The sequence below is a fragment of the Lasioglossum baleicum genome, chromosome 14 (genome assembly GCF_051020765.1).
Source record: "Lasioglossum baleicum chromosome 14, iyLasBale1, whole genome shotgun sequence".
In the NCBI taxonomy this organism is placed as follows: domain Eukaryota; kingdom Metazoa; phylum Arthropoda; class Insecta; order Hymenoptera; family Halictidae; genus Lasioglossum; species Lasioglossum baleicum.
Genome location: NC_134942.1, coordinates 9,536,603 through 9,547,312, shown reverse-complemented (window position 1 = coordinate 9,547,312; position 10,710 = coordinate 9,536,603).

The window sequence follows — 10,710 nt, the reverse complement described above, 5'->3', positions numbered from 1 at the left end:
ACGGACATTCAGAGAGTAATAGTTTGTAGAGGAACATTGACAAATTGTTGAAAGAAATACAAGGGTTAAATAATTGATTTTCATGGAACATGTGTTCTACAGATCAGAAAATTTCACTTTAAGGTGGTGGACATTTCTTGAACAGGGGTGATGCGAATGACGACGCGCGAGATGAACTATGTCGGTGTAGCGTCGATAATAGCTTCATGCAAAATAAAAAATGTTCGCATTGATTGCAGAACACCGGAGCCAGATAAAAATGGTATTCTTCTTTTAATTATCCTATTCAACTGAAACTAATACCTCGATGTCCTTGAGTATTTTTATCATGTCCACTGCTTTAAATGGTACTTGTCCATTTTTGTCATAAATGCATCAAATCCGCAGTCTAATAATAACTAACCTAAAATAAGTTACTCTAAACGCGTTTACGCTTTCAGCCTCTAGGCTGAACAAGCTTTTTACAGGACATCTTTATAACGACTTGAGGAGCAACCTAGGGGATACAACAATTAATAGCCGACTGAAAATGGCGCGGGATTGCAAGCTCTAGTATCGAACCTGTGCGAAGTATTTCACTTATGGTGCACCGTGCAAACTATTTCCCGCTCGAAGGGGAATTTGTGCATACTCGGTTAGGGTCCGGCATCGATAGCATATGTACCGGTGCAGTGCAGCACGACGACTATCGATAGAACTCGAGCGAACGTTGCCGAACGTTTCTCCCGGTATCAGACACACGGTTCTTATCGCGATCCGCCGAGTAATTCCTGTAAGAGCTACTGCAGCGACTTTGCCCGACGGAAAGCCGCCTTCAGCAGCCCGCATTCTTCGCCGGTGACAGGAACGGTGTGTAGCCGGCTGCCAAATTTATCGGATCCAGGAGCGACTGGAACGATTCCGAGATCCGTTGTCGATAAGAGAAATGCATGCGAAGTTGAATCTAACGCGGCACCCAAATCTAAATGTAAATCAAAATGACTTCGTCACGTCTACAGAGCTCTAACGTTAAACCGCAGAAATCGAAGGAAATTCCACGGCTATCAGAAACCTCAGGCTCTTCTAGGAAACCGCGGAAATCGTGTGGGCGAGCTATTAAAAATTGGAAAATCGTTTACACGACGAGAAACGTCGGGAAAAGTCAGGTGTACCAGGTGAAAAGCGTGTTCGGTGATGAAGTGGTTGAAAAGAAACCTATCGCGCCCGGCGAACGGCTCGAAAAAAAAGCTTATCTTCGAAATGCTCTTGGAATTCCAGGTAGCCCGATTGCAGGGCGGGAGAATCGCTCGATCGGATCGCAATTCCGTTCTGTCTGGACGCTTTTTCCCCGTCTGGCATCGAATCGATCTTCGTCGCCGGCCGCGATCTCCTGCGAAATCGGTTTCTCCAGCGTTCTCGCGAGCCCCCGATAATTGATTTTACAAGTTCGTGGTGACGAGGCGTCGAGGCTCGCCTCTCTCGCCTCTCCTCCTTTACCACTCAGCCACGCGCGTATCACCCACTTCCGTTCAAATCGCAAATCGCCGGCCCCGGGCGCGATAGATTCCGCGGAATCGCGGAAACTTCTCGCCTCCCGCCGAGATAGATATCGGCGAACGTTTTCGCCCGGTGACGATACCCAGCAGAAACCTAATACCCGTTCGTGTCGCATCGATTTCGCCTAATGGACAACCCGGCCACGATTTTCGCAACCTCTTATTGCCGGGACAAGAAACTTTGGCTGGCGAACTTCGGGCAGGATGGGTCGGGCTCGTTTCCCAGAACTATAACACGCTCGGATCGGATTCTCGCTAGCTACTTGAAATCAAATCTGCGTCGCGCTCCCGGCATCTGCGATGCTGTGATCGAATGTGATTACGAACCGATCGGGCAAAACTTTTGTTGGCGAGATTGTTTGCCGAGTTAGCGCCTCGGTCTTCCCCGTTTTATCCGGAATCTCGCGAGTCAGCCGATGCTGTAAACTACTCCGGACGTGAACGAAATCGAATGGGGATTTCTGTTTTTGCTCGAGTTATCCGTTATCATACGGCACGAATTGCGATAAGCACGAAGGGAAGATAAGTGTTTGCTTGTGTACAGCGTAGGCATTCAGCTATTTCTGAGTGACCAATTTTCCATGAACATAGTTTGATCATTTGAATTTTCACATAGAGTATGTACAAATCATATTGTATTAATAATCTCTCAGCGAATTAACCGCCCAAGTCGAGGACTTACTGTACCTCGACACCGAAACGAAAAGCACACCGGGGAATGACAATGGTCGATCAAAAAGCGAGGAAAGAAGCGTCGCACCGGTCCGATCGAAGCTTCAAATTACCGTTTAATAATAGCAGCGTTTTGGTCTGATGAGTGATGATTGGTGGCGAATGTTTCGACGCTGGTCGAGTGTACGGAACGATTTAATTTTACGGAATGATCGATCGACAGTCGTGAACGGCGGTGGACATTTCGCGAATGGATATTCGCGCGGCTCGCAGTATAAATTCGATGAACCGTCTAAACAGCTGGAGATTGCTCGAAACGAGCAGGAATTGAATGGCGACGACGTCTTAAGCGTCGTCTCCTAACGGAATGAGTGGAACGAGCACCAGACGACTTCAATTTGATCGGGCGTCTTTCAAAACACGCCGGGGAGAAATGCTCGAGCATAATCCCGTGTCAGCGGGTTCAGTGGCTGTCTTCTTCTCGAATCATTTCTTGGCTGATGGCTGAGACGAGGACGGGATAATCCGTCCCGGCGGCTGTTCGAAAAAGGGAGGACGAAAATCCCTTCATACCTAAATCGACGTATAAAATATCGATGATCCGTCGTCGGGCAGCTGGAGATCGTTGAACGGGTATCTTTTTATGCCGATTCGCCAGGTGCCTGGTTCCTGTCATTCGTCATCAATAAAATCCCCTCCGCACGCGGTCTGGCGGCGTATGGGGAATGTCTTCCTAGAATTTGGATGCTCTCCAGTTCGGTCCAAAAGATTCCGCAACGATCGCTGCATATAGACGCCCGGATACGATTTATAGCGTATCGCGCGTTCCGAACGATCGATCCCATAAAAGAATCTCTCGTTTCGAGAGCTGTCTTCGAGAAATCGCTCGCGTCAACCCTCGTGCGCTTTCGAGCGTCGATCCGCGTGGATTCAAAAGGAATTAATATACTTAACCCTCAGCACTCGAATGCTGACTCTGAGCCGTCACTAAAAAGTACTGCACCGTTATTCAAAATATTGTTCACATTATTTTAAGTATTATATCAATTTCATATATACAAAATAAACAAAATTATGTAGAATGGAATTAATCTAGGTCGGAAGAAATGTTTCATTTTCGAGTGCAAAATTAACGAATGAAATATCTCTCCGAGTAATTAAAATTGATATATGGAGAAAACAGCTTAGCACGCCTAATTAATTCAGTAACTAAAATTGATATCTTGACGGAACGAGTGCGCTCCTCTGGACGGATCCTTTCGGATCTAGGACGAGGATGTTGAGGGAGTACGAGCATCCTGAATCACGGTAAAATTTCGCGCGTCAAAGCCACTCCGATAAATGGCGATCTCTTTTTTCGAGACCGTGGCGGGGTTGATAAATTTCCAGAGACACCTGGAGCGGTCCACTCCGCGCGTAATTGTCTGCACAATCGTGTGCAACGTTTCCGTGACAGCGCCACGTGTAATTCCCGGTGGCAACGCGGGGTTTTGTGCTGGGCGCCGGTTGCCGGCGCAACAGCAAGAAATTGGAAGCACGGTGGGAAAAAAATGTTCACCGGGCCGGGGGGGGGGGGGTGGTGGTGGAAAAATCGCGTAACAGGAATTTCATCCGGCGAAACGTTTCCGACCACGGGCTGTTATTCAACCGAGTCGCGGCAGTTCCGGCGAAGTTGCATTAAGCTGGTGGGGCCCGCATTCGAAGTGCATTCGCGACCGCGCGAGCTTTCACGAGCACAGGTTATTACAGAGATTCCATACAATGTATCGTGTTACGCCATCGATTTATCTTGCCGGGCGTTTTCTTGTTACGAAACCGAGCGGAGAGACAATTACGCGTGGCCGAGGGGCGGGGGGAAACGCCATTATTTTCGTGTGCGAAGTTGGCGCGAGGGCGTGCGCGTGCTTGTTTGTAGAATCAAGAGTATCGCGACGACAGAAATCTGGCTCGAACTTGATGCGGATCTAATCCGCGAGGCTAAGTACAGTTTCGAGAGAGAAATTGGTTCGCGGATGCTATGCACGAGTTGAATGCGGGATCCTAAGTCTGTATTGAATGGGTCGTTACTCTTTGTCGCCCGGGCGAATCGGAACTCGATCTGCATTCCTTAATCCCTTGCCCTACGATTTACTTTGCGATTTCAGTGAGTCGAACTGTTTCTTGTAATTCTTAATTTCTCGAGATATGTTCTCCAATATCTGTACATAGCATACATATTTATCAGACTCCATTCAGAGTGTTCATCACGAGTCTGACTCGATATCGTAAGGCAAGGGGTTAAGCTTCGATCCAACCCATCGAGTGTCGACAAATTCGCTCGTAACTATTTCAATGAATTTAACAAGTCGCGACATCTAATTTAACTGAACTTTAACCTACATTCGGTTCAACCAAGAATTACATTGAAACGCTCCACCGTGTTGAAACATTCATTAATATGTGTTACTTATTAATGCATTTATGATTGCGATTTAAATATGTATATTAAAATTATAGAAATCAGGGGAAGAGGCAACCGCTGTTACAATGTCCCACCGCAGCCTTCCAATTTCGACTAATTAGCTAATTACTATGAATACAAAGCTTATTGTTAATTCAGAGTTTCGCGGCAGGTTTCTAGCAAGCTGAGAAGGGCCTCTCGCAACGATTTGACGGGCGTAACTCGTTTCATAAGCGCCTCACGATTTTCGGTGCCCTTTCCTTTTCCCGCTTCCGACTACGTAATCCGGGCGGATAGGTCGCCGAGGATTTTATTCCATTTAATTTCCTCCCGGGGACAATATCTAGGGCGATGCGCATAATCTGCGCTTCGGGCCGCGCGCTCCGTAATGGCCAACTAAATATTATCCCTCCCCGACGAGACGCTTTCAGGGGAATAGTTTTTAATATAACACCCGCGGATCGTTGTCACGCTTTTTCTCTCTGTTGTTGCTACTTTTCCCTCTCTGTTTAATCGTGCCCGAGCGGCCCGATAATCCGAGAGGACGGCTTACGGAAAGATTAAAAAGTCGGGGGGATTTTTATCCGTTGCAAATAATAAGAGCGGCTCGGTTGAATTATGGCGACGCCGAAGGGAATCCGATTTACGAGAACCGCGTGCCACCGTGCTACCCAGGCGTACGCCATCTTGGCCCGGATCAGATTCAGCGATTATCAGGCTTATCGGTAGGCACCCCACCCCCCGTATTTTAAACAGATTCCCGAGGATTTTTGCCGCGGAGAAACATCGACAAACTGTCGGCAGCATGAAATACGATTTCTACGTTTTCGGTTCCCGGGGCCGAAACAAAAACATTCTGTCGCGATAAATTGACAGAGCTATCGGCCCGGTCTCCCGGGACGAATTCTCCGGGCCGCGTGTACGGATATGTTTCTCCCGAAGAAACTATCGTATTTTCCAAACGCACCGTTTCGCAGCCAGTTCTCGCAGAAGCGACGTTATTAACCCTCGTCCCACCCTCGTTTCACGAACTGAATCTGTTCTTCGGTGTTGAATCGACACAGCGGTAAATGATCGATGAAACAACAAGGTGAAGTTTTTCTGCAAAATGAAAATTGTCTGCATCATTTGCAAGAGACTGGAGTCAGGTAGACGCTTAATACTCACTCTAATAATCATAACAAGCTGAGAACACTAGATCGACGTTATTAGATCATTCGAACTTTTTCACTGTTTCAAATGGCACCCACTCATTTTCTCCATAAATGCATAAAATCCGCAATCTGGTTAAGCGTTTCGCATTGAAAAAAATAAAAGACAAACAATTTGCGCGGGAGCGTTACTCGCGATTTTTTAATGGCTCCGTAAAAAAGGTGTTCCGCTGATCGTACAACGTCGGGTCGATCGTAATTCCCGGCGTGTCGCGAATGAAGATTGCAAGCTCTCACCGCGGAGCAAATTGAAGCGGACCGTCGCGCTGCCTCGATACCGCGAGCTCCCCCTTCAAGATCTCGACCACTTTCCTATTTAGCAATTCCGTTCCCGACGCCTGTATTAGCGCTAATTACTACCCACACTAATTCTTCCGACGTAGAACGCTCGTCCGGACGAAGCTCGAAGTTTAAGGGAAGTTCGTTCTTAATCCTCGGTAGAATTTTCGTGAGCCTTCTTGTAAACGTTTCTCCGAGATTATTTAATTTAGAAGCTCCACAGGCTAATTACAAGATTGAGCGTAATGGATCTCGTGGACTCGTGCATTATTAACGGGATCAAATGGCGCGTGATATTATTGGTTAATGGGATGACGCATTCGATAGGATAAGCGTAACACCGTTTAACCCTTAACTGGGCGCATGGAGTCAATTTGACCCCGAGTGGTATAAAATAGTATACAGAGTGTGTTCGTTAAGTTATATCACCATTTCTTAGGCATTTCCGGAAAATGTTTTAATAATTTTTCATTAAAATTACATTTGCACAAAATTTTCAAGTTTGAGGTCATTTCCACGTCATAGTGTAGTACACTGTTAAATTCGTCTCGACGTCAGAAACAATCCCATGATGTCCAAAACATACGGTGCCATTTAAAAAAAAGTCAAGGTGACCTTTACTTTTTTACGTAAAAGGCATTTTTTCAGATTTAAGAATATGCGAACATGTAGCTCACCAAGTACTGAGAAACTTCTGTCTAAAACATTTTTTAATTACATTACCGGAAATAGTGTTGTATAAAGCTCGAGTCTTCGAAGCTCCAGAACTCAGTCTTAAAGTGTTCTTCTGTAGAAACTTAGTCTTTAAGACTGAGCTCTGGAGCTTCGAAGACTCGAGCTTTATACAACACTATTTCCGGTAATGTAATTAAAAAATGTTTTAGACAGAAGTTTCTCAGTACTTGGTGAGCTACATGTTCGCATATTCTTAAATCTGAAAAAATGCCTTTTACGTAAAAAAGTAAAGGTCACCCTGACTTTTTTAAATGGCACCACATGCTTTGGACATCATGGGATTGTTTCTGACGTCGAGACGAATTTAATAGTGTTCTACACTATGACCTGGAAATGACCTCAAATTTGAAAATTTTGTGCAAACGTAATTTTAATGAAAAATTATTAAAACATTTTTAGACACACCCTGTATAACTATTCCAGTTTTAAAAGCACAAATTCCATACTTCATGTAATCCTCGAAAATGATGTTCCCTTCGTGTTTATCATGAAATTTGTCTACTTAGTTTTGAAAATTTTCATTCACTGTTGAAATTATTTGAAAATGGGCAGAAATGACCCCGTGCGCCTACTGACGTCAGTTTATAGGCGCGCCCAGTTAAGGGTTAAATCAGTGGAAACATGCTTCGGTCGGACAAGGAGACTCGCCACTAGTCAGACATCAAAGTAAAGCATCGAAGATAAAAATGACAGCGAGAGGATAACAACACTTTTGTTCTCTCAGGGACATTTTATGAGATCGATTATTATTAGCGAAGGTACATATTAATCGCGGCGTTGCCGGAATTATGCGAGCGCCGACCGCGAGATTTAATAACGCGAACAACGCTCGCGTCGTATTGTTAACCTATTGTCTCGGACTCGTCCCAGTTCCATCGGAAAATTTGCATCCGGGATTTACGGTAACTATACGCCGTTCGTTATCGTTTTGCGTTACGGGCCGGATATACAAATCCCGATTATTATGACGAACAATGGAGCCGCTATACTAACCGGTCCAGAAAAGAATATCCAATTGCCGGTCTCTTTCTCTGGCTCGAAAACGGATAATACAGCCGTTCGACGACAGAACTTGATTCAAACCGAGCTTTTGATATTTTGTGGTCGAACGCGAGAGTAATGGTAGTTGCGATAACACTTGAATACGTCACCGGTAGACTGTAAACTGTCATTGGTCCATATATCTTCGAAATAAAATCTGTAGAAGCTGCAGGATCGTTCATGGTTATCTTTGACATGGAGATGAACGACGCTCGACATAGAAACCGCAATTATCTTTCGCGTGCAGGACCCGAACGATGCCGACGACCGTCATCTTCTATCCTGCTGGCAGTTTAAGGAGAACTCATCAGCGTTCTCGGCACCTAATGACAATTCCTCGAATTCGGTTTAAGTGCTTGATGAAGTTTAATTGACGGCTGAGCCGTTAATCCACGTGGATCTCGCCGCTGAACTTCTGCTCGGCTACACTTTATTTAACCGAGGTCCCGCTCTTGGAAATTGGCCTGTCAAGCTTGTTAACTCGTTTTTTGTTTACGAGCCGAAATTCCGCGGCCACAACTTCGACTACTCGTTCCGGATAGAGAGAGAGAGAGAGAGAGAGGGAGAGAACCAGGAAGAAAAAGCTTTCTCGAGTGGTGTATCGCGGGCGCGAAATCAAATCGTGATTTTTAACTGCTACAGGTACTGTAAACATTTCGAGAGCCGCTTTCCACGGTTCGGCTTTTTTTCTTCCCTCGGAGCTCGGGTCGATTTTATAGGCTGGCTTTCACAGATCAACGCCAGCTGCCAGGACAGCCGGGTTTTGTTGCAAACGCTGGCCAACGTCCATAGAACACGGTTGCTCGAATTTCTTTCGCAGCTATTCCTCTGTAATATTGACCTGGTCGCGCCAATATCGTAAAACGAATGCTGTGGAAATTCTAATTTTCATAGCGCATTTTATTGGGATAGCAAACTCGAGGAACATAAAATATACTATCAATTTCTATGCGGATGCGATCTCTCTTAAATTCATAAAAATTCACGGTCTGTTAATAAAGTGAAGATCCACGAATGACACCAATGCGGAATTTCCGATAAATAGATCGACCACAGATCAGATCAAACAACAGATAGTCCCGACAATGGAGCGGGTTATTTAAGTGGACTAGATCGTTCTACAAAATGAAGCGAAACAAACAATGGCGAGGGACAACACAATTAATATAATTTTCCATGAATTTTATACATCCTCACTCGCCCTAAATTCGTAAAAATTCACGGCGTATTAATAATGTTAAGATCCACAAATGATACCAATGCCGAAGTTCCAACAAACAGCGCGGATAGAATGACAATCGAGCAAGTAGAACAGATCGACCACAGATCAGACGCGAGCACACACAAATCCGGCAGGCCAACCATTGTCGCTCGAATGGAGCGGGTTATTTAAATGGACTAAATCGTTCTACAAAATGAAGCGAAACAAACAATGGCGAGGGGCAACACAATTAATATAGCCTTCCATGAATTTTATACATCCCCACTCGCCCTAAATTCGTAAAAATTCACGGCGTATTAATAATGTTAAGATCCACAAATGATACCACTGCAGAATATCCGACAAACAGCGCGGGTAGAATGACAATGGAGCAAGTAGAACAGATCGATCACAGATCAGACGCGAGTTCACACAAGCCTGGCAGGCCAACCATTGTCGCCCGAATGGAGGGGGTTATTTAAGTGGACTATAAAACGTTCTACAAAGTGGAACACAGCGTAAAATGGCGAGTGACAACACAATTAGTTTTTCGTTTGTCCGTGACTAGCGGTGTTGGCGAGCATATTTGCGGACGAGTGTGCAAATCCAATAACACTAAACTAATATTGCAAGAGTAAACCGTGTAGGGCGGGGGAATTATTTACGTTCGACGGTGAAGCTGTTCCGTCGCGGAGGGTCGCATGTCCTCGGCAGCTGGCCCGATCGCAAAAACCGGAAACAAGACCGTGTTCTCGTCGTCCCTGTTCACCCTCTCCGCCGCTATCGACAATCTAGTCCTGCCTCGCCGGTTTCCATTCGCGGAACACGGCGGCGCAAATCGTGCATGTAACGCTGCTGCGAACCAGGGATCCTGGGACCGCGTTCCTGCCTGCGGATCGTATCCGTCTTACCGGTGGAAGTGTAATTCCGTCCTCTCGGAGACTTAATCGTGCCGGTGCACGTGCTGCTTGCGAAATAGCATTCGCTCCCACCATTTCGCATTCCGAACCGGGGAAGAGAGGCCATCGATCAAATTCGACGGTCTAACTTGTCGCTGTTGCGACGGAGCCACGGAAGTCGCCGCGGAATTCGACACCCCTCTACATCGGAGCTAATACACTTACCGGAACGGGGACACGGACGCCAAGATATTATCTGGCACCCGCTGATAAACTGATGGCAACCTGGGGACTCTAATCAGTCTCTCTTAATACTAATTCCGGCTCACCCGGTTCCCGCTATCGCCCCGGTCTGCGGCACCAGATACCCACGAAATTACAGTCGCCTCTGCTACGCTCTGAAACTTTGAATTACCCTCGGAAATTTTCCACAATTTTCGTCGAAATCGATTACGCGTCACACATAGTATGCGAAAATGTTTGTTGAATAAAGTTGAAAGTGTTCCAGTGGAGTCCAGAAGAGTTGATCGTTGTCAAAAGACTAAAGTCAATTTGAAAAAATTGAAATCTACAGCCGAGCGGGGCCGTTTCGCACTCGCGACGGTAATGCATAAACTACGTGACTCCCCGGTTAGGTAATCTCAGTGGCCGGAGACTTTCCGGGCGTCGGATTCGATTCCCCCTCCATAAAATGGTA